The 24,228-nt window shown below is 40.1% G+C and overlaps 1 protein-coding gene across 3 annotated transcripts in view; it reads right to left on the bottom strand.

Moving 5' to 3' along the window:
- Positions 1 to 23,310, bottom strand: part of LRRC4C (leucine rich repeat containing 4C) — an 858,040-nt gene extending 834,730 nt beyond the window's left edge. For all 3 annotated transcript variants that reach the window (XM_063117430.1, XM_063117429.1, XM_063117428.1), the window contains exon 1: positions 23,114 to 23,310. The gene's annotated coding sequence lies outside the window, so the exon portion shown is untranslated. The remainder of the gene's footprint in view (positions 1 to 23,113) is intronic.
- Between the last annotated feature and the right edge of the window lie 918 nt (positions 23,311 to 24,228).

Genomic DNA, 24,228 nt, shown 5'->3' on the forward strand with positions numbered 1-24,228 from the left:
ACGCACCCGGTCAGGAGTTGTATACAGTGTTCACTCAAGAACTGGTGAACTTTCTACTTAGTTTACTAGCACTATTACAACTTCCAAAACAGATGCATCTGAGGCTTTAGCTAGACCTACCTTCTATCCCACGATGGAGGAGGGAAGATATTGTGTTGTGATTAATGCGATATCCCTCCTCTGTTTACACATAAGGTTCGATGACCTCAGGAGGAGAGGCATTGCGCCTGCCATTTTTTTAATTTTTAAAGAAGATGGAGCATATGAACAGTCGTGTGCAAAAGTAAGGGGTTTTTTTTTTAAAAAAAAAACTTAATTTCCCCACTCCCCACACCCTACCCCCGATGGGCGCAGCGCTCCTGAGGACCCAAGCCACGGCAACGGGCCACAAGTTTTGCAGTCTCGGGCTCAGCCCGGGACCATGAAAAAGCGGTCCCAAAGTGGAGGGGAGATCCTGGGGCAAGGGAGGGATCATCCCTCCTTGATCCTGGGATCCCCTGTGCATCATGTGGATGCACAGGGATGATCCCAGAGTTCACCCCAGGATTTCGGCTGGTCTAGCTAAGGCCTGAGTCTGGAGAGATGTCAAACTGCAGTACTGCTTTGTTCAAGTAGAAGAGCAAATTTAATGAAGGAAAACCTGTATCTTCTCCAATTGTTATTGTACAAAACAATTGACAAAGCACATGCATGTTGAATACACATCCTTGGAGGTTCTATCAAACCATTCTCATTGAACCTTTCGCTTGGCAATGGATTACTTTAAAGTGATACATCCTGTAACTGAATGAACGTGTGCAAGTGACAGCGCCTCACCCCTGTGTCCTGATAGATGTGTACCATGTTCTCTTCTTTCTTAATGGATTCCACCATGAGCACTTAAGAACTTGAATCAGGCTGGAATGTGGTTTTTTCCCTGTCTTGATATATGATGAAAAATAATCTTTCAAAGAAACTCAAGAGGGGGGGGAGCTATGGGTTTCCCCAACGTTTTACATCTGTCCTCCTTATGATTCATTTATTTTCTCTGTTTTATTGTTATAAATGTCCTTAATGATATTTCAACATTCATTATAATGCCTTGAGTGCTTTTGCACATTGAATTAATCTTTTTTACTTGTCAGGCATTTGCATTTCTACTGGCAGGAATTTCAAAAGCAATTGATCTTTTAACTGGTTTTGAATGTTCCTCCTCTCTACAGAAAAAATGAAACAAAAACAGAACGTCCTTCTTGGACGAGATCATGGTCACACCACTAGTGAGAGCTGAGGAATGATTTCAGGGACAAGTTAAAATATCACTTTACCAGGCAATAGTCTTGGTGTCTCCTTCTCCTCCTCCTCCTCCTCCTCCTCCTTTTCTTTCTTTCTTTCTCTCTCCCCCCCCACCCTGGTAGCACCCCTATGCTTTTTACATCTGACTGAAAGGGAGAAACATAACAGAAAGACGTTATCCTGGCATAAAGATGAAATGGCAATGGATAATTTAGCATTCCCTGATAAATGTTTGTGTTTAAAGAAGCTGTCTGAAGGCATAGCAGCCCTACTGGAGAAAAAGTTGTCAATGCTGATGGATAATGTCAGTGAGGCAGACTGTATAAAGCACATACATCTTCTACTGCCACCCCTACAGTACTACCACTATTAGAAATTTGCTTTGTTCTACTCTGTTATCTCCAAAAAAAAAGCCTCAGATACTTCCACTGGGGTACAATCATCTTGCTATTTAACTTACTACCTTCTCATGAACTCCAGTGCACCACCTCTGCCAATGTGACTTCTTTTTTATTTCATTGGCAACATATTCATAACTGCATGACGACCTTAGCACTATGGACCAATTTTGTGCTCTGAGATTTGCATTTATTTGATTTTATTTATTTATGGCATTATACTCTGCCTTTAAACTGTGTTCTCAATAGCATAGTGAATTTCTGCTTAATCTGAAGGGCACAGAAAGGTGATAAATCAAATATTTCAAAGTGGGAACATGCTCCCATAAAGAAAGATGGATAAGCCCTTTTCAGACACTCAAACGATCTAAACTAAATACACTTTCTTTCTTTTCTTTTTTGGGGGAGTGGGAGGACAGAATCACAATAACAGCATTCCCCAATCTTTGTGCATTCATTACAATGTGAAGAGAGTAGAGATGAAGGAGAAGATTTGTACCACCAATGGAATAATGTCACTGGGGTACAAACCTCTATCTCCCCCCCCACACACACACTTTTTGGTATTCTTCTATGTAAAGCCCATTGTGGATATTCACATACATGTAATTCCACTAAGGGGAATACACAATCCTTAAATCCAGAGGTGAAACATACAAACAAAATTACTTGTTTAATTGGTTAGCGGATAATGCATTTTTGCAATAGAATGCCTACTATTATATCCTGGTTTAAATGGCTATTATCCATTTAGTCCACCTTTGAACTTCAAGATGGGTAGCATGAAATCTTTAAAAAAAATGCAATTAAATATCAGTTAAACACAAAACAGAACAAAAACAGAATGGGGAGATAAAATGAAAGCATTTTTTTTGTGATAAAACTGTTACAAAGTGAGACAGCTGAAACTGCTGTGCCAGAAATAATGGCAATGAAGTCAAGTTTCAACATAACTGGAGACTGTGAATGCATGCAATCCCTTGGATCTTTTGGAAATAGAAAAACAATGTAGCAAGTTCTTATATACTGTTCCTATACTGCTGTAATCCTTTAATCATTTCTTCTATTTCTTATATTTCAGACAGGAGTATGGATGGAGAGATAGATGTCTTGTTTTCTTTCCCTCCTATTCAAAAACTAGCACCAAATTTAGCCAACTCACTAAACCCATTTGAGGGAGCATGAGATCTGAATCTTAGTTGGGGTCGAATACCAAAGTCATCCAAACAATAGAGCTCCGGCTATTGGGCAGTATAAAAATGAAATGAAATAAATAAATAATGCACAGTAACCATGTCCCCAAATTAAATGTTCAGTTTTATTTAGAGAGGGGGAAGGCAGAGTTTACTTCTAAAAGATGTGCTTACCTCCAAACTACAGTGTGCACTCTTCCAAATGTCACCTTCCAAAGATGACAGAGTGGCTTTCAGGTTAACTAACTATGGAGTGCTTCATATTCTTGATTCCTTGAGCAGCATCCAGTGGTCTATTTGCACCTGTAATGTTGTGTAAATGGCCCCTTTACATGAGCTGGTTGTGCAAATGGTTGTTTATGAAAAAGGCTGGGCTGCCATTTTTATGCAAAATGGCAGCACGGTAAGAGAGCAGGTGACCACACACTTGTCTGACTCAAGTCCCAATGACGTGGTCAAGCAACATCATTCTTGCGCACCCCAGGAGATGGACTTATCAGTTGGCCCGAGTCCACCATTCTCCTCCTGCCATTCACAGTCACATTGCTTCTCTCTCTCTCTCTCTCTCTCTCTCTGTGTCTACACACAGGGAGGAGGGAAGAAGCTGGGATGGGTGCCGATATCATCCACAGTCCTCTGGATCATCACAGGACCCCAGGTAAAACTGGGGAAATGGAGGGGTCATTTGGATGCACAGGGATGATACAGGGATTATCCCTGGAAAAATGGGTGGTGCTGAAAGGGTCTCTCTCTCTCTCTCTCTCTCTCTCTCTCTCTCTCTCTCTCACACACACACACACACACACACACAGAAGTGATCAGTTGGGATGGGTGATAAATTCACTCAGTTCATGTTTTAATGTAAACTTACCTAATTTTGAATGTTTTTATCTACTCTGGAAATCAGAACTTGGTTATCATTCAACATTTGCATTTTTCTGAATTTTGTGATGGTGGAGTTCTCCAATAAAAAATCGATCTATACATTTTCAACAATCTATACATTATATTAAAGAAATCAGTGTTCAAATATGTATTACATTAGGAAAACTGGTTGCAAATTGCTTATGAATGTCCATGTTAACTTAAAAAAAATAAAACTGAAAGATTGGGACAAACCAAATTTAAATTGGAGAAATTCTCAAAGTTTGAGACAAACCAAACTTAAGACTTAGAGAAAACCAGATTGACAGATTTGTCCATTCCAAATGATCAGTTGAGAAAGAAAATATAAAATAAATAAATGCTAGGACTGTTGAAATGTGTCTGCAACTGTGTAATAAAAAGTTTGATGTTTAGTTTTGGCATCATGAAATTTGCATTCAAGTGTTGTACAGTATTCTATAACAAAATAATTATATAACTAAAATTGCCCTGGAATTGTCCCTAACATCAGATTTTGGCAGAGTATCCAACAGTCATGGTCTCATAGATTTACAATAGTGAATTGATCATGTTTTTGAAATAACATGCATAATGTGCCAGGTGATAAATTTCCATCCAAAATTAAGTAGTAATAAATAGTAAAGATAAAGTGCCTATAAACTCTAGGACCACAGAGAAATAGAGCATAGGGTGACCCACTGTATGAATGAATAAAGATCTAGAAAGAAAATCCATCCTCAGTAATGCTACCAATACTAAGGTAGATAAAAATAATTTTATTATTTATTTATTTATTTATTACATTTTTATACCGCCCAATAGCCGAAGCTCTCTGGGCGGTTCACAAAAATTAAAACCACAGTAAAACACAAACAGGTTAAAACACAATTACGAAATACAGTATAAAAAGCGCAACCAGGATAAAACCACACAGCAAAGTTGATATAAGATTAAAATACAGAATTAGAACAGTAAAATTTAAATTTAAGTTAAAATTAAGTGTTAAAATATTGAGTGAATAAAAAGGTCTTCAGCTGGCGCCGAAAGCAGTACAGTGTAGGCGCCAGGCGGACCTGTCTGGGGAGCTCGTTCCACAACCGGGGTGCCACAGCGGAGAAAGCCCTCCTCCTAGTAGCCACCTGCCTCACTTCCTTTGGCAGGGGCTCACGGAGAAGGGCTCCTGTAGATGATCTTAAGGTCTGGGTAGGTACATATGGGAGGAGGCGTTCCTTCAGATAACCTGGCCCCAAACCGTTTAGGGCTTTAAATGTCAATACCACCACTTTGAATCGGGCCTGGACCTGGACTGGCAGCCAATGAAGCTGGAAAAGGACTGGCGTGATGTGATCTCGCCAGCCAGTCCCTGTTAATAACCTTGCTGCCCTGTTTTGCACCAGTTGAAGTTTCCGGACCGTTTTCAAAGGCAGCCCCACGTATAACGCATTGCAGTAATCCAAACGAGAGGTTATCAGAGCATGGATAACTGTAGCTAAGCTATCTCTGTCCAGATAAGGGCGCAGCTGGTATATCAGCCTGAGCTGATAAAAGGTGCTCTTTGCCACTGAGTTCACCTGTGCCTCAAGTGACAGTTCTGGATCCAAGAGCACCCCCAAACTACGGACCCGATCCTTTAGGGGGAGTGCAACCCCGTCCAGGACAGGGCAAACATCACCTCGCCAACTCTGTGTGTGTGTGTGTGTGTGTGTGTGTGTGTGTGTGTGTGTGTGTAAAACCAGCTCTTGTTTTGTTGCTAATTAATTAGCATACTATATTCCTTAGAAAACACAGCCAAAAGGGCTAAACTGAGCATACTAAAACACAATCTGAGGGACTGTCATAAACATGAACATAACTGACTATTTCACTACTCCGTGACTGGGAGTCATTGTCTCTCTCATAGGGCATGACTAGATGGGGCAATATCCTGGGGATCGCCCCGGGGTCATCCCTGTGCTCCCGAGAGCAGGGAGGCATGATCCCTCCCTTGATCCGGGATATTGCCCTACCCTTTTTCCATGGTCTTGGGATGATCCTGAGATCCTGGGATGTGTGGCTGGGTGTTGTCGGTTGTCCTGGCTCCTCACAAGTAACTGTGAGGACCCGGGACCCAGGCTCTGGAGCTCTGTGCCTATTGGGGGTGGGGTGGGGGGAGCAGGGATTTTTTTCTTTTTTTAAAAAAAAAACCACTTACATTTTGTGTTTGAGTGCTTGTGCGCTCCTTTTCCTTTAAATAACAAAAACAAAATGGTGGACGTGACATCCTCTTCCTGGAATGTCGCGCACCATGTTTAGACAGAGGGAAGATCTCACAATAACCATATTGTGAGATCTTCCCCCTCCGTTGCGCTAGATCTGGTAGGTCTAGCCATGGCCTTAGACACATATGAGTACAGGACAGAAAAAAGAACTTGAGATTCAAACTAATTGAAATTGACAGGCAAAAGGATTTGAGTATTTTCTGTTTGAAGACTTATGAATTTTCATTGAAACCATATGGGGTGGGGGTGAGAATAGGTGAGAATTTCAGTTCAGTTCTAGGGATGGGTGAATGAGCAATTTTAAAGATTTCTAGGACTCTTTGAACATCCTCTTGCCACTCATTTTGGGCCTGATTCCTGTTCACGCATGTGATCACTGCTCACTCTGCATGAACAGCAAATTTTCACAAATTGAGCAGCAATCAAGTGGGAGATTTGCACAACTCTCCCAATTTGTACTAATTTCCTCAGGTAAAAGTAGAGCTGATTCATTATACTTTGGAAATTCATGCAAATTAAGAAATTTGGACAACTTTGGAAATTTGCGTAAATCAAATTTGGAATGAGACAAATATGAGCGTATGTTCAACAATTTGCAAATATTTTCAGTGACGTGCTCATGCTTGCACTCATGTTTGCAGCTTCAAACAGGGTATGCTCGCATGCTTTGTAAGCAAAAATTAAATGGTTATATATCACTATTCCATTCATTTTTTATAAGAATTTACCAACATTTACACTTTCTTTCATATATTGGGCTAAAAGAACTTAAGATTCTAAAATATGAATGTAAAAAATGAACTGATATTCATCTACCCTTAGTGAAAATAAGCACTCTTAATAATTCTTGTCTAATTTTTTATTTATTTTTTGGTAGATGAAAGAAATGTTTAATCAACAAATGCTAAGGCTAGGTGAAAATATCGTCTTTTTCTATTTAATTTATTTAAAAGCTTTATTTGTCACCTTTCTGCCCTAACAAGTAATTTATTATGCAAACATTTAATCAGTGTCAAGAAGCCCACACAGTCCTTGATGCTTTTCAACAATGCAAGCAAAAAGGTTCACCTCTTCATTTATATTGTGTGATCGTACTCTGCCTCTCTGTGTCTTACAATGCAATGCAGTACATGTCTACTGAGAAGTAAGACCTATAGCATTCAATGGAATTTACTCCCAAGTAAGTGAGTAAAAGACTTCTTCCTTAACTGAATTTTTTTGGGGTCCATATTTATTTATTACCTTGCATTTCCACCAAAACGGAACTCAAGGTGTTGAACAATAATACAATGCAAAAACAAAACCTTAATTAACACATAACATAAATTAGATCCATTCAAAGACAATTAAAAACAAACAATAAAAGAAACAGATTGCACCCAAACAATCATATCATCCTTCAGCAGCAGTCTAGCTTACATGTCAAAGGCCTGACAGAGTAAAATGTATTTGACAGCCAGTGGAACAACACAGAGAGGAGGCCAACCCAGCCCCTTCAGCACAGAGTTTCAGAGCCTGGGAACAGCCACCAAGAAGGCCCTCTGTCACATTGCCAGGAAGCATTCCTCTGATGGTGGTGGGATGGAGAGAAGGGCTGCCCCAAAAGATTTTAAAACCTGGGTAGGCTCATATGAGGTCTTTCAGGTAGCTTGTACTCAAGCTATATAGGGCTCTATAGGCCATAACCAGCATGTTCAATTGTGCCCAGAAACAGTCCAGTAACCAATAAAGAGGTGTTCTTGCTGTTACCAGCCATAGTCAATAATCTGGCCACAGCATTCTGGACTAACTTAAGTTTCTGAACACTTTTCAAAGGCAACACCAAATAGAGTGTGTTATGGATAAGGATGTTGTGATTATCTGTGGAGGTGACGGGAGTCCAACAGACATCCACCTGCCCAGCCCTCCAGACTAGATTCCACAGACCCTGCTAACTTCTGACCTTATTCGGCATGGGGCATGAGCAATTGGCTGGTCCCTCACCAAGCAACCATTTCGTGAGCCACCGTTTTGTGGCTCAGTCTTTTAAGTAAAGGGACTTTTTTTGTAAATGGCAGCCATAGATAGACCATTAACACTTGTAGCATTGCATAAATGGATTTACTTATGATTGCCATTTGTATTAAAAGAATGAGTCGCCATGCTCTGCAAATGGGGGTTAGGTGAGGGAGTAGGTGGCCATGCACCGTTTGCCAGGTACTCGCAGATTCACCAGCAGCTCACACCCTGAACCAAACAGGTCAGGTGTCTAGCAGAGGTCCATCAAGCAGTGCATGAAATGAACACAGATAAGTATGCCCATGCCTAGTTATGGTAGTCCAAACAGGATGTAATAAGGCATGGATGACTGTGGCCACAACAGATATCTCTAGGGATGGACAGAATAGGTGCACTAGCCTCAGCTGTGCAAAAACATTTCTGACACCATCAAAATCTGAGCATTCAGGTTCAGGACTGAATCTAGAAATGCACCCAAACTGAACTGAACACTAGCAATCCTATGCATGTCTACTCAGAAGCAATAGGATTAAAGACTCAGTCAGCTATCCTAAGCAAGTTACTTGGAAGTAAATACCAATGAAATTAATGAGACTTAGGCAGGATCTACACTACTGCTTTATAATGGTTTATAAATGCAACAAAGACGTGATAACCTTAACCTAACACAGTATAAATGAAAACAAGAAAGTTAAGAAAACAGGTAAAAATGCAATTTTATATACTAAAATATAATGTTAAAAATAACATACACAGAGCATTTCACAGATACAATAATACAACAAGACAATCAGAATGCTAGACAGAAAATGCTCAGTAAACTTGATCCATTTGGCCAGATGTGTTTCGACCCTTGGTCTTCCTCAATGGCCAGCATTATCGTGCTTGCAAGCAGTGGCTGTTTGGAATACCTTCTATGGGCTTCCTTTGAATATTTGGACTCATACCATATATTGTGGGGAGTGACATCTGATTTCATTTAATTTTGGGAACTTTTAAGTCAGCCCCGAGAGAAAATAGCCCACGGTACTAATCAGCCTGGCAAACTGGCCATTGCGGAAGACCAAGGGTCAAAACGCATCTGGCCAAATGGATCAAGTTTACTGAGCATTTTCTGTCTAGCATTCTGATTGTCTTGTTGTATTGTTGTACTTGTGAAATGCTCTGTGATTGTTATTTTTAACATTATATTTTAGTATACAAAATTGCATTTTTTTACCTGTTTCCTTAATTTCCTTGTTTTCATTTATAACGGTTTATAACAGTAGTGACAACTGTCGGGGACCAGGACACACTACATGTACAGTTTTCAAAACGTTTTCATAGTGTCATATCCTGCTTGGTGTAGATCTGGCATTACTTCTAAGTAAATATGCATGGGCTCAGAACAAAAGCAGTAGTAACTAAAAGTGGGGCCAAAATAGCAGCAAGTGGAGAAACAGTGACATTAGTGTTACAGAAAAGGTGGAAGTTTGAGGGGTTTTTTTTTCATACACATAGGCACACACTCTGCTAAAAACACCATTTTCAACCTGAACATTAAAACAATAGAAAATTCAAAATAAATAGCACATTTTAAAACAGAAGCAAATGCAGTGCATATTTGGACTCCCAGGTTCAATTATAAAGGCCCCACAGTTTAGCTTTGCCATATTTCTGTAATCTATTTTATGGTTTTGGTGTGGGGCATATATGAAAGCTCCTATCATACTTGACAGGTTTAGATGCGGAGGGGGAGTAAGACCATGCCTGCTGGCACCATCGTGATCCCTGCTGCTTCCCCTACACACATGGGCTCTCATGTGACTGAAGATTCCTGATTCCATGAACACTGACAACTTTCATATGGACACATACATGGTGGCTTCCCTTTACAGATACTCTGCTGAGGATAGATCTAGCAGGGGCAGACCCACTTCCCCATCCCAATGTAAATGTGTGGAGGACAATATACATGAAATATGATATTGATCCATAATAAAAGTCCTGTCGATACAAGGACTATTTGAACATGCACACACACACATCATCTATTCATTGGACATTTTTTCTCCTCTACACACAGACACCCACCATGCAAAAGTGTTTCAAACCTCTCTGGCTTATAAACCAATTTGCAGTTGTGGGAAGATTTCAGTTTGGGAAAGTCAAAGACAAAAACACCCTTCAAGTTATTTAGACAGATAGACAATATAATTAAACGGGCAGGCATATGCTATAACTTCTCACACCAGTATTTGAGGACTCTGTCCTCAAAATAAAAAACAAGGCAAGGTAAAGCTCTTGATATGACTATTTCCCACAAGAATAACCTAATGTTCTTTTGTTTGAACATTATTCTAGGAATTCTAGGACACTGCAGGTATTTTAAATAAATAAAATATATACTTGTTTTCAGTTCTCAGGCAATTGGCCATATGAAAAGATTAATATCCTCGTACTGAAAATTTTTCCCCTCTGGGAAAAAAAAAGTGAATTGCAAACAGAATACACACTGGGTTTGGGTAGGTATCCCAAGAGAAAACTCACTGTTTGGTCTGATGAAGCAGCTGCCAAGGGAAAGGAATCCTGAAATAATCATATAACACAATCTAGGAAAGAGTTGGGTGTACTAAAATTTTAATACACACACACACACTTACTTCCCTGGGACTAAGCCCCATTGAAGTCAGTGGGACTCACTTCTGAGTAAACATGCATAAGATTGTACGGTAGAACTCATTTATTTCAATGGGATTAAGAGTGCCTAGTTTTGAACTCTGCTGGAATTTAGTCTATGGATTAGTCTGTGGTTATTTAAGAACGCAAGCAGTCTGCTATAGAGAAACTATCCCTGTTACTTTATACATTAATTGTAGTGTAAGTTTCCATAGCTATTTAAGTTACCGCTGGATGTTTCACTTATCATAACTGGACAATAATAATGACCAGTGATGTATTAGATATTCAGAATTGTCATTTTAGGACTCCCACATCCTGGTTTTGAAATTCCTTCCCTCTGGACAAAGATGAACTCTGCATGAGACATAGGCTGTTTTCTGGCAATCACACCAAGAGAAAAGCTATCACACCTAGTGAAGCTGCCACTGCCTAGGGACAAAACAGCTACTTTGAATTGTGTCTATAACAGTCTTATACAACAAAATGTGAGAGTGGCAGGAACATGACTCAGAGCAAGTAGATGAGATTTAATTTGCATTTGCAGATGTAAATCTTTGCACAGTCATTTTCAGATGTCATACCTACTTCATATAATCACTTTTTTCTTAATAGAAAAAAGCATGCTTATTTTTACCAACTTGTTCTGCAATCTGGAATCTAAAGAGGTCCTTAGGAGCACTCAAACACTTACACACACACACACACACACACACACCATTTGACTCTTCAGAACAGAGATCCACACATTAGAAAAGCATTCCAAAAAGTTTCCCTGACGAATATGATTAGATTGTTTGGTAGTGGATAAACTATACTTTCCAAGATATGAGTAAAGATAACCAAAATGTGTTTTTTTGGTTGACAAAGCTACTTCAGAAACATAAAATTATCCACATTTGTGTCTCTGTGTTGTGATATTAAATTGGTAATGATAATCAACATTTGTTTGTTTGGCTAAAAAAGCTCCTTCAAAAGCATAAAACTACCGTGTGTGTGTGTGTGTGTGTGTGTGTTTGTGAAACTGTGATTGTTGCCTTGTTGTAACATACCCTGAGCACTTTGTAAAATGGCAAAAATAAAGCAAGTGTAGAGTATAATTTTGGGAATCTTATTTTTTCTAAATGGTTAAAAATGTTATATTGAATTATCATTCTGTATTCTTTCTTGTTAAAATGATAGGGGATTCAAATAGATTGAGACAAGAGGAATTGTGCTCTCTTAATGTGAGTTCCTTCCTGGCTCCAATTATTTTTTCCACACGGCCTGCAGCCTGTGTATATGTTATTGCATTGTATGTGATTGAAAGAAAGCAAAGATGAAACCTTGAAACTGGGAAAGCAATTGTGAGAGATTTTTATTGACCAGAAGATCTTTGCATTTATGTCATTGTGAATACTGTGAGGTGAAACACGTAGGTCTTTTAATTAAATCCACTGAAGACAAATTTCAGCACAGGCAATCTGTTATATATATCCAAAGTCTGCCATAGAATAGATGTGGATTTCTCAATCAAGCATCCCACCACTAGCATACCAACTCTGGGAAACAAGATACAACATCAGTCATCAATGTACATAGATAGTCCATGCCTGTGCCATCCCAAATGACTGCAGCTATGCAAGAAGGGGAAGAGAATTTGTCTATAGGATTCAGGTTAGCTGATCCAGGATGTTTAGTGCTTCACTTGGAAGAAAGATGCTGTCCCCAGCACAATACCAATGACAGGATTGCATGAGCTGAATATTAATGCACTGCTGAAAATTGACAGATTTTCAGAGTGTTTTGCGCATAGGAGAGACTATATTGGTAGGCAGGTGGCAAAATGCAGCCACTACATGAGCAATATGATAGTAAGAGCATCTAGTATCCCTTGATTAGAAAGGTTTTCCTATTGACAAAACTATTATAGTTGAGAGCCGTATGCTCAGAAGAGAATGTAGAGAGCCAAGAGGAATCTCCTCCACTCTCTGCCTAATATGGATGAATTCAGAGGAGGGATCTAAAAAGGCATCTCTAGAGAGAACGTTTTATTCAATATTGTTCCTGAACAAGACTCTGGACTATCTATCTATCCTTCTGTCTAATTATATTTCTAGGCCACGTTTAAGGGCAGAACCCTTTCAATTATAGTTCTGTCCAGACCCACCAACCTAGCAGTTATAGTCATATCTGTTGATAAAGTCTAGCTAGCTATCCATACAAACACACACACACACACACACACACACACACACACACACACACACTAAAGTGCCAACTTCAGTGACACTCTGGGACAGGGTTGGAAACCTCTGGGCCTCTAGATGCTGTCAGTCTGCAACCCCCATCACCCCTAGCCAGCACAGCAATGCCAGGGCCAGCACAAGGAATTTTCTGCCTGAGTCAATGAACAAGACCCTTCCACCTTCACAAACTAATAGGCCTCGCAGTTGAATCTTCAGCACTAGTAATGAAACAGTATCCACCATGACTTCTGATGGCAGCAGGCTAGCATAGTGGGTGCTGTGGAGGTTACTAGGTGCACACAACAGGAGGGAATAGTGCGAGCACTTCCTCCTCAGCATCACCTGGTACCACCCAGCCTGTCCTGCCAGAGGCAACCCAATGCTAGGGCCATCACTGGCTATATAAATAAATAAATAAATAAATAAATAAATAAATAAATAAATAAATAATAACAATAATAATAATGGAAGTTTCAATACAGCAGCATCTGGAGAGCCACCAGTTGTCCCCCTCTGCTCTAGTATGAACCACAAAACATAATCCAGGACACCTAATTGGTTTATCACCATACATTAAACCATGATAATGATGATGATCCAGGACAGGACTCTACAGACAGGGTATGGCTGGTTTTCTGTGAACAGGAAACAGGTTCCTCTCTTGTTTTTCCCTTTACTTTATTCCACATAAGTTCAAAGTTGAGATTCATCTGATTGTAAGAAGTAAAACATTGCATTTAGGAACATTATAGTGGTGAGGACAAAAAAAAAAAAGTTCTACAGCCCAGACAGTGCATGACTTGGCCTTCACCACAGAGGGTCCTAGGCTTAATTCAGATAGGACAATCTTTCCTTCCTCATACACATACCTGTGTCATCATTTTTAATAAATAACATTCTTTTCAGTGGCATTTTATTTCTTTCAAAACTGCACTAGACTGTGTTTTGTTTTGTTTAAAAAATAAAGACACAATACGGCTCACATGGCTCATTCATTCACTAAGTTCAGAGGACTATAGGAACAAGCTTAGTATGCTAGAGTAAAATTCTACTGTAAGTAAGAGTGTAATGTAGCAGTGTTGCACATTCATGTGGTAAGACAGGCACCTTGCTTTCCTCAAACCCTGGTAGAAGCCTCATTGCAACTTCTTCAGAACCAATGAAAAAGAGAAAGCAAATTGTAATTAGGCTGAGGCAGCTTAAGAGGCTTGGAATAGATATGTCAATGTCTATTTCTTATGAAGAAGAAAAAGTTACCTTTCTCTCCTAACGCTGTTTTCAGGACTGGGCAAAGCTGCTTATCCCATAAAGCTCATTGCCATAGAATCCTGATTTTTTTTCCATTCTTTTATGGCTTCTGAGGACTGTGACCTCCTACAGAATGAGGGCACTAGGTTACTCCAGCAACCAAGAAAGGTCAGTGACAAAGGAAAAAAGAAACACACAAACACACACAGTTGGTTTGAAGGTTCTTAGATGAACATCCACCTAGTATACAACCCAAGAGCTTCAGTAAGCACTCCCCTTCTATACAACCATATGGCATTGGCTGATGAATACAATTACAGGACCTGGGAATGCTGTCAAGTTGACATGCCAGACTTCTCATAATCAGTGTTTGGGCTGCCTTTTCCAAATACACATTCCGTGCTGATTGGTATCCCCCATATCTCCTTACCATGATGAATACAGTCACCTGTTATAGGTATTTACCTTAGCAGAAAAGCAAGGGAATGACCAAGACAATTTGACACTATTTTGAAACTCTGTGGCCCTACATTAAGCCAGAGAGACACAGTAGTTTTCTTCATATGTTTTAATTATACTTTTACGTAGGGAAGTGGAATCATCACCTATGCACATTCAGCATAATTGATGAAAAAGCCTGTGCAAACTTGCATGTGTTCAGGCTTTGCATGCAAATTCAGGAATCCTGTCTTCTCCAGAGTTCTTGATCACATAAAGGGATGGACAAATCTGTTAGTTTTCTCCCATATTCTATGAAAAAAATAAAAATATTTTTGTCCCAAATGTGAAGACATTGGTAAATTTTAGTGAATTTTGTGCAAATCCCTAATCAGAGAGACCCAGCCTGTACTTGATACAGTTTGTGTGACTTGAATCCTAAGTCTTCCTCTGTGAGGAAGGTGTTCTTCCATTTGGGAACCCTATGCGTCTTTAGGCTCTTCCAACAGTTATGTTGAACACACGTAGGAAGGGGAACAGGGCCATTGGACAAAATCTTAGGCCATAGCTAGACCTTAGGTTTATCCCTGGATCGTCCAGGGGTCAAACCTGTTCATCTAGGTGACACACAGGGGATCCAGTGCTCAGGCAGGGGCGAACCCTGGATGATCCCAGGATAAACCTTAGGTCTAGCTGTGGCCTCTGTCTCTCTCTCTTTCTCTCTCTCTCTCTCTCTGGGCATATCAACACCTCCTGGCATTCCAGGAGGGGGGAGGATCTCGTGATCAGCATATTGCGAGATCCTCCCCCTGCATTCAAACATGGTGCCTGATGTCTAGGGAGGAAGGAGGAAATTGCGCCCACCTTTTTTAAAAAGAAAAGAAAAGAAACAAGCTGGAGTGCACCAGCACTCCAGCATAAAAGTAAAAAAAAAAGAAGAAGCCCTGACCCAATTTCTCACCTCACCCCTGATAGACTCTTCCCATCGTGGCTCCTTCCCTCTGATGACCCCCGCTACTCGCAGGGAAGAGGGAAGAAGCCAGGATGGGCAGCCACACCACCCTCGGTCCTTGGGATCATCCCGGGACTGCGGGAAAAGCCACAAAGAAAGGGTGTGGCAACATCCCGGGGAAATGCAGGGATCTTCCCTCCCTGCTCCCAGGATCTCTTGTGCATCATGTGGACACACAGGGATGATCCCAGGATGATCTCCAGGATATCGCCTGGCATAGACATGCCCCCCCCCTCTGGCCACAGTATACATGTTCATTCTAACATAGATGATAGACATCTCCTCAAAGAAAAAGAATCATGTCTAAACAGCATTATTACAAATTATTGTAATATGAATTATTCTGGCTAAACATTCCTGCAAAGTAGCCTTGAAATTCAAGGAGCACAAAAATAGTCTCACTCTAAAAGTCGTTACAAAAGGCAAGGAACACACAGTATTCACCAGATGGTTTCCAAAGTCTGCATTTAGTACAGTTTATCCTTATTCTGAGATTCCTCTAACATGCATTCTTAATATACAAAACTTTTCCAGAGTACCTTCAGCCTTTATAGCTTAATTTTATCCTCAGCTTGACTGCATAGAAGTTATTGTATTAACAATTATTCTAGAAAAGCAGCATTACTGAGTGATTTGTGGGTAAGGACATGCAGCTTGATTTGGTGCATGTGTGTCTAGTAAGCCCTTTTTACCTCAATTGGACTTACATATACAACCTAAGATTGAACCCTTGATAGACCGTTAGGAGGTAGACGTTTAACAGCAAGCTAACTAGAGCATGCAGACTTTGCCTTAAGACTAAAACTAGCAATTAGGTTTTGTAGCTTGGCTTACCCTTGAGAAAATGCATTTTCCTGATCCTTATTTCAACAGCTTCCCATCAAATTTTCTGCATAGTTTTGGGCAGTCACTCATTCAAAGGCACCATGGCCATTTCTACACCTGCCTTTTTTCCAGGGATCGTCCTGGGATCATCCCTGTGCATGCAAATGACACACAGGGGATCCTGGGAGCAGGCAGGGATGATCCCTCCATTTTCCTGGGATAATCCTTATGTGTAGAAAGGGCCTAAATGATGGTGTGATTCTACTCTGTTTCCGTACCACATTCTGTGAAGAAACTTCAAAGAATGCGATCTTGGGTGTGTCCACATTAAGCATTTAATGTGGGATTGCAATGCTACCTTCATTTTTTAAAGTTGGATCTACACAACACCATCACACATCCATATATTTTCTGTGCTTTTTCCATCTTTTTTCATGCCACAATTTTTCCATGATATCCAATGGGAGGCATGAATCCTTGGATTTCCAAATTTTGACTCAGGTTCAGCACCCAAGTGGAAGAGAATGGCCTCTAAGCAGAATTGAGCTGTTTCTCAAAGTCCCAAATCTGGATCTGAGTTGAATCTTGTGGTCAGGACATACCTCTACTGAAAAATGATTTATAAATACAACAACAATAAACATTTTTTCCTGAAGAAAGGCATTACATGGAAAGCAATGTCATTCATAAACTCTGCCCTAGATTATCTTCCTGGCCACTATTATAATATTGCAACCTCTATAGTCTAAGGGTAAAATCCAACATAAGTCCTGTTTAGAGTAGACCCATTGGAATCCATGGGATTTAAGTTTATCACAACTAACTTAAGACACATTCATTTCAACAGGTCTATTCTAAGTGCAACCTATGTTGAATTTTACCCTAAGAGTTTCACAGTGCACTTACTATAAACATCTACTAAGAAGTAAATCCCACTGAATCCAGGTAAATGTGTATAGAATTTAAATACTAACTTAATTTTGTACAATAAATTCTGTGAATTTAAATGTGGAAACGCAGTTTTGACAAAGCCTGGTTCCCACAATTTATTTATTTATTTATTTATTTATTACAATTCTGTTTGAAGTACAAACACCCAAGCACACTTTGAAATAAGACAGCATTTTGCAAGTTATGTAATCTCTGTTGCTTAAAAATGATACAGCACACTTCTTTCTGATTTGAGTCAAAGTGAACAGCTGATAATTCTAGATTATTGTTTAAAGCTGCAGTCTATCATACAGTTTATCTCATATTAATTGGGCTTATGCTGGTTTAAATATGTGCTGCTGCCTAAATAATTTTGCATTATCAAGGGTTTTCCTCATTGCTCACTATGGCAAGATCTACACCTTGTGTCAAATCATTACAAATATGGAATAAAAAGCAGGAAATAACACTATGAATATATATGGAATTTAATATCCCCCAACAGTGCACTTCAATCCTGCTATAAAGCAGTAGTGTAGATCTAGCCTATATATGTTCATCCTTAAAATGAGCCATGGATACAAATTCTCTCACCCACTTAGAGATTGCCTATTCGGAACCAATTTAGTCATGTCCTGGTTCTACTCCTTCTAGTTATTCTCTTTCTCTCCATTCATTACCAGACGTGTGTGTGTGTGTGGTTTTTTGTATGCACGCACACATGTACATGCCTACACACACAAGCACAGAAGTAAAAAAGTCTAGTTCCATCATATAAGTTAATGATCAACATACTGTATCACCAGTAGTTCAATATCTATGTTTTTTTTCAAGAAATAGGACTGGATCCAGATTTAGGCACAGAACTGGGCTGATGGAAGATGTTGCTGATCCATCCTCCCATCTAGTCCTCTCCCTTCCTACATGGAGGGTCAGGTATTCTGCTGAATAGGATGAGCTGTAGGAGGCAGAGGGGATCCCCTCAAATCAGGCAGAGGTACCTCCTCTGAGTAGAACCCTTCTGTCCATGGAAGACAGATCATGGACCCAATGCAATAGCAAAATGACAATGTATGAATGAAGTATATTTCTTGCAATGGAATTCTGTAAGAACAGAGATTATTTCCTTTACTTCCATAGAATATCCAAAAACTGAATCCATACTACTCAAGCAAAGGGCATACCATATTCAATTTCCCTGCCATCATTCATTCCTTAGATTTGCAAAATACTCTTTGATGAAATAACTATTAGCCTATTCAGCCCCTCCCTCCCTTCAACAGCATGTTGTTTTATAGGCTTAGAGTTGGAAAGCATATTTGCAATCAAATTCACACTACTAAAAACATTTCCCAAGAATGAGTATACAAATTATCAAATTATTAATATGGAGATGGCTTTTTGTTTCTGCTTTACAGAAGTCCCCATGGTGTGCAAAGCAACTATGTATATAGAGGATATTGTAGCATGTAAGACATATCTAATATGTGGTAAATGATCCCATGTATGCACATTTAGCATAATAAGTCTCTTGCTGGATTAAGGAAAGGTCCATCCAGTTCAACATTCCTTGGAAAGATTCCAGCAACCAGAAACTGCTAGATGGTCAACTAGAAAGTGTGGTCCCCTTCCAAACATTAAGAACTCATGTACTAATTACCTTGCATCTTGTTACTGCCGTACCTTGATAAGATGACTTCTACTGGATAATGAGACAACTATGGTGCAGAAAAAACTTTGAGGTTTTGAACATGATGTCCAGATACAGTTTGCTTTGGGAAAGAAATAATAATTTAAGATGCATAGTGATAATTTTAAATCCCCTTGCCACCCTATTATCCAAAGTCCAAATCAACTACTTCTTGATAATGTTGCTGTCAAGAAGAAAATGGATGTGTAAATGCATAGGTCAGCCTTCCCCAACATGATGCCCTCCAGATGTTTTGGACTACAACTCCCAGCATTCCTGACAATTGACCACATTGGCTGGATCCGACGGGAGTTGAAAGCATCTGGAGATCACTGGAAAATGTCTAAGGATTGTTCTCTTGTTTATGTTGGCTTATTTTGATCAAAATGGGCATATGTCTTTCCTATTTCATGAAGACAATCAGCAAAAGGTACTATAAGTTCAGGCAGCTCACAGTAGGTTTTACTAACAAGGTACCTAGGTTGACCTGGATGGTGTCCTTATGAGATTGTCATTTTACAGACCTAGAAGATTACATTCAGGCTCTCTAAGAAGCTTTAACCTGGGCATCTGCTGAAGGAAAGAGACATGGATAAGTTGACTGTGGTCAAATGAATACCAGGTTCTGGGAAGAATGACCACCTTCCTCATTCTCGCAATACTGATAATACGTTAATTAATTGAAATAGCAGACAAAATACATCGGTTCTCACACCCTTATCTCCCAATGACTCTTTGGTTATTTGACATCCTTAGGATCATCTGATTTGACAACCATACAGCCTGCACAGCTTGTTTCATTGCAAGGGAGTTTTATTACCAAAAATGTCTGGGCAGTGCAATTGGGTCCTTAGAACTACCTATAATTGAGGAGATGCATTTTAGAAATCTAACTATAACTGCTTCTACTATCAGAGCTACTTAGGTTTTGGGTGATTTCAATGCCAGCACTTTAATGGGATGTAATATTCCATACTGACAAGATGACTCAGCAAGCTTGATGTACACATATTATCAGCTTTCATAATTTGTTCTTTTAGTAGATGATCACATTTTTTTCTGTTTAGCATTCCAAGATGGTCTTGCCAGTTGTCATCCCAGCATGTTTCAGAGGAAAGAAAGAATTCATGTGTAAAGTGCCTAGGGTTTTTCAGTTGTGGAGCAAAAGTCACAGGGCCTGGAGGGTTGGATGATTTGAGCAGTGAGAAAAACATGATTGACTGATCAGACCTTACCCACAGAGGAAGAAGCAAACTTACTTTATATTAACCACATCTCTTAAAGCAACATTTGGAGAATTGATGTGGAGATTTTCATTTTTCCGACATTGTTGCTGTGAAACATTCACTGCAGTATCACTGTATTTCAGTTTGTGTCGTCTCAGAGGCTTTCCCATAGCAACACATTCACAAGTAGAGGAATTTGAAAAGGTGAGCTTTTATATAATTCTTTAAGTAATGTTGCCCAAAGCAGAATGAACCATGACACTTTTAGAATTGTGGAAAAACACACTGCCAAAAATAAAATGAACACCTATGATTAATGAAGCGAGACAATGAGCCATACCCAGTTTTCTGATACAGCTACTTTAATTTCCCAAAATGTTGCTGGAGACTTTCATGGGTCAGCTAGTTTATCATGAAACTTGGCAGTTCTTCCCTTTTAACAGCTTTGTACAATTTCTGAAATACGGTCTAGCTTTATTTGGTGGATGTTAAAAGTAATTTTGGGGAAGATATCATTGACATCTAAGTGCACTAATGCACATGCACGCACACACTCAAATCAATCAATTTGGGCTGGTTTTTAAGGCTACATTCCTATAGACAAGTACCTGGGAATAATTCCATAAAGGGATTACCTTTCAAGTAAGGATGCATATTATTTGACACATTATCAATGCCCAGGTTTAAAAGCCTATCTAGTGACTTTCAGAGAACATAGAGACTGAAAATCAAGGATGCACATGGGTAAACGAAAATGAAAATGAAATAACGCAGTGTGCCAGAATAAATGTATGAAGTACATACCAAATACTAACAGGCAGACTAGTTCATTGCATGCAACCCTCATCTGAGCACTGTGCCACTTGAGCAGTAGAGCTACAGTTTGTTCTAACAACTATCCATGGATTTCACAACTCACAGCTTGCCCTGTGTCAAGTAACAAGTCTTTTCAAATTCCTATGAAAGCCCTGCAGCAGGATAACCCAACCATGCTAGATAATAGCAGAAGGCTCTTTCTCCCTCCTTCCTCGTCTCCTCACACATTTGAAGCTGATATTTTAACTAAGTAAGGTCCCCTGTGTTGTGTGTCTTTTCTACATCATCTTAGGTCTTCCTACTTGAAATGAAACTGTGTTTTAAGTACTCCCATCACCAAAACTCCCCCCGCCCCATGACAAGGTGGAAGTTTTTGCAATCCTTGTGCTGTATCTAGCATGGTTGGGTACAGGCAGTTGTAAAGGAGGTATGAGTAAAACAAAATCTAAAGTAAATGTCATTTTAGCCAGAGACAGATTGGAAAGTCCTCTCCCCAGGCAGCAACAAGAACTGCAGTCTGGCATATCGCTTTCAGGGAATGAAAAGAAAAGGCATCTGGGTTTACCTTTCCTTCTATAAACACCTCCCCCTCTTGAAGCTATTCTGCAAAATCAATCACAAACCTTCAAGGAGAAAGCGACAGACCAGGCAATCGAAGCATTGTAACATTTGATTTGTGCTGAAGCAGAGTCTTTTCATTAAGTTTTCAGTTTTACCGCATGGTAGCCTTTATGGAAATAAAACTCTCTTTAATAGATTAAGTAAAATGGCAATCAAGTCATTTTGTCTACATTGCCAGATTAAGTATCCAACTTCATCTCATATGTGTGTGTATGTGTCTATGTGTGTATGTACACAAAGACCACTCATGCTCATCCTCTGCCTGTCCTCAACTACATAGCTATCATATCCATTGTACAATCGTCAGATGATCTCATATTGAAACCAATAATTCACATGTATGCAGCAAGAAAAGCAAGGTATCCCCACCAATTCCACTTGGAAACCTTGTTCCTATATTTACACAAGATTCCTTGCCTCCTTGGAAAACCAAAGTGATATCACATCAGTGCAGTAATCCAAAAAACTCAAATAAAGGGGTCCTTCCTGTCACCGCATTGCAATCACATTTCACTTCTGAACAGAATAATTGCAAGGTGGAAAAGGCAATCAGAATCTCAAATTCCTCAGTGACAACACCTGTACATGAAACAAGGATCAAACCTTGACTAACATCAAAGTTAATTGACCAGACTCAGGGAAATAGTCCATCACAGTACACCATAATGTTCAACATGTTGACTTAGGTTCACAAATATACATCTCACCTTACACACACACACACACACACACACACACACACACGAAAATTGAAGAGGGGCTGTGAATTGCGGTTGAGTAAGGAAGGATAGGATATAAAAAGGTCACTGGAAATAAATTCAAGACTGTGAAGGCAAGCTCCACCAGTAACATAGACATCACAGAGAAACTTTACATAAGAAGCAGCAGTTCAAAAACCTTGACTAATTTCCATTTTGCCATCAATCTACTCTAGCTAAGAGTAGCAGGGGCAGTTTCCTGAACTCACATATTCATCATTTCAGTTGAGCAAGCTGAAATGCACCATGGATGACCCAATACCAGCTAAATGAACACCTCAGGTTAAATCCTAGGTGGGTGCAGTGGGGTGCTAAGGGGAGGGGTACAGTATATACACAAATTATTCTACAAACAGAGGCCACACAACACCTCTAAAACAAGTCTCCAAACCAAAATACTGTTTCACGCCATCATATATCAGTTGCACTAACAATCTTTCTAAAGATGTTATTTGCGATATAAAATCATAGGGTTACCAGGGAGTTGCAAATAACAAGCATATAACATTATGGGCATCTCCAATGTGACATCAGCTCCTGTCATTACTATAGCCAGATCGTTTCATCTCCCCCCACCCCCTTCCCACAAGGAAACATACACACACACCAAACAATAAAAAGGGGAAATATAAAGGCAGCAAAGCCCCTGGACTTACCTTTCTGATAGACCCCCCTTTAAAACTTCTCCAATGGAAATTAAAATTCCTCCAGCTTTACCTGGATCCCTTTAAGTCACACCGGAGCACAACACTTAGTGAGTTTTCAAACGGTCCATTTACTGAGCATCCAGTCCCAGGAAAAACAAAAAGCTGTCCAAGAGACTTTGTCAAAAGTAAGTCCAGGATTCAAAGGCAATTGGAAAAAGGGCGGGGGGGGGGGTGTTGAGGAGGCTCAGGAATCAATGACCCCAGAATAGAAATCCCCCTCTGCGCGATACACCTAGCGTTTCGCTCACCAAAACTGGAGAGCAACGCTGTCAGTGGAAGCCTCCAATCGCTGCTGTGTGTGCTGCAGATGGTATGTCTCACTGTTACCTTCCCAGATGGGTAGGGGATTCAAAGAACAGCAGAGGCAGCGTGCCCCCCGCCCCCAGAAAAAAAAAACCCAGGTGGGATGCCAGCCACTCACTCAGGCGTCTAATTAATCAAGAGAGGGACGGGCTGGTCACCAGAGGCATCTCCTTCCAGGGTGCACGGGATTATGGCAAGGTTATTAATCTTGCTTTGCTGCATCCCCCTCCACCACCCCCTACATTCAGCAGCCTGCATTGATATGATTGCCAGCTCTGTCTCTGTCCCTGTTCTACTGCATTTTGCTCAGCCCTCCCTTGCTGCAAGTGAAACACAGCGGAGGGAGGAATACTAATAAGGGGGTTAGCTACAGTTTCTTCAAGGCATCCAACGTACGTAGTCTGCGTGTGTGTGTTATGTGCACATAAGTGTACATGCCTGCTCCCGTATGATTTTCAAAGGTGGGGGTGGGGGACAGACTCAGTAGATTCCTTTGCACTTGCTTACACGAAGACAGCTTCAACACTTGCCAGAGAAAGAATTTATGCTGGGTTACTTCTTTTAAGGAGGATCAGAAGCAAGGATCTTATTTAATAGATGATATAAAGGAGAGTGAATGCTCAGTTCCCTGGAAGCCTAGAGCCATGTCCTGGCAGTTGAGAGTGAAAAAGAAATGGGGAGAGAGAGAGAGAGAGAGAGAGAGAGAGAGAGAGAGAGAGAGAGAGAGAGAGAGAGAGAGAGAGATGAACTTAGTAAATGAG

The sequence above is a fragment of the Elgaria multicarinata genome, chromosome 2 (assembly GCF_023053635.1).
Source record: "Elgaria multicarinata webbii isolate HBS135686 ecotype San Diego chromosome 2, rElgMul1.1.pri, whole genome shotgun sequence".
NCBI classification, from domain to species: domain Eukaryota; kingdom Metazoa; phylum Chordata; class Lepidosauria; order Squamata; family Anguidae; genus Elgaria; species Elgaria multicarinata.